The following is a 598-nucleotide window of genomic DNA, read 5'->3' as shown; positions in this document are numbered from 1 at the left end:
AGAGTCAAGTTATGCAACTTAAACAAAGTGCGGTGAAGTTGGATAAAAAACGTGACAGAATAATCGCTAATGACACTAATTTTAGAGTCAAGTTATGCAACTTAAACAAAGTGCGGTGAACGTGGATCAAACACGTGACCTTCAGATCTTCAGTCTGACGCTCTCCCAACTGAGCTATCCCCGCAATCATTAGAAATAAAAATTCATCAGTATAGGTGTTTTAGCTGATTCATTGAGATTTTAACAAGAAATAATGACTAATTTTCTATTGAATAGTCAGGTTATGCGAACTAGGTTTGGTTAACATGGAGATGGTTAACATGGAGATCGAACACGTGACCTTCAAATATTAAATTTGACTCTCTCCAAATTGAGCTATCCCTGCTAACATTAAAAATGAAAATTTTTAAGTAAAAGTATTTACGCTAATTAATTGAAATTTTAGAAAGAAATAATCACTAATTTTAAATAGAATAGTCAAATTATGCAAGATTGAACACGAGACCTTTAGATCTTCAATCTAATGCTCTCTCAACTGAGCTATCCACACTAACATTAAAAATGAAAATTCATCAGTAAAGGTATTTTCACTAATTCA

General features: G+C 32.4%; 1 non-coding gene across 1 annotated transcript; it reads right to left on the bottom strand.

The window, feature by feature from the left end:
• Positions 1–111: 111 nt before the first annotated feature.
• TRNAF-GAA lies at positions 112–184 on the bottom strand. Its single transcript has one exon. It is a non-coding gene; the product is annotated as a tRNA-Phe (tRNA).
• Between the last annotated feature and the right edge of the window lie 414 nt (positions 185–598).

Source organism: Cucurbita maxima, unplaced genomic scaffold (assembly GCF_002738345.1).
Source record: "Cucurbita maxima cultivar Rimu unplaced genomic scaffold, Cmax_1.0 Cma_Scf07648, whole genome shotgun sequence".
NCBI classification, from domain to species: Eukaryota; Viridiplantae; Streptophyta; class Magnoliopsida; order Cucurbitales; family Cucurbitaceae; genus Cucurbita; species Cucurbita maxima.
Note: the sequence above shows the minus strand (reverse complement) of the source record. Positions and strands in the feature narration are given on the sequence as shown.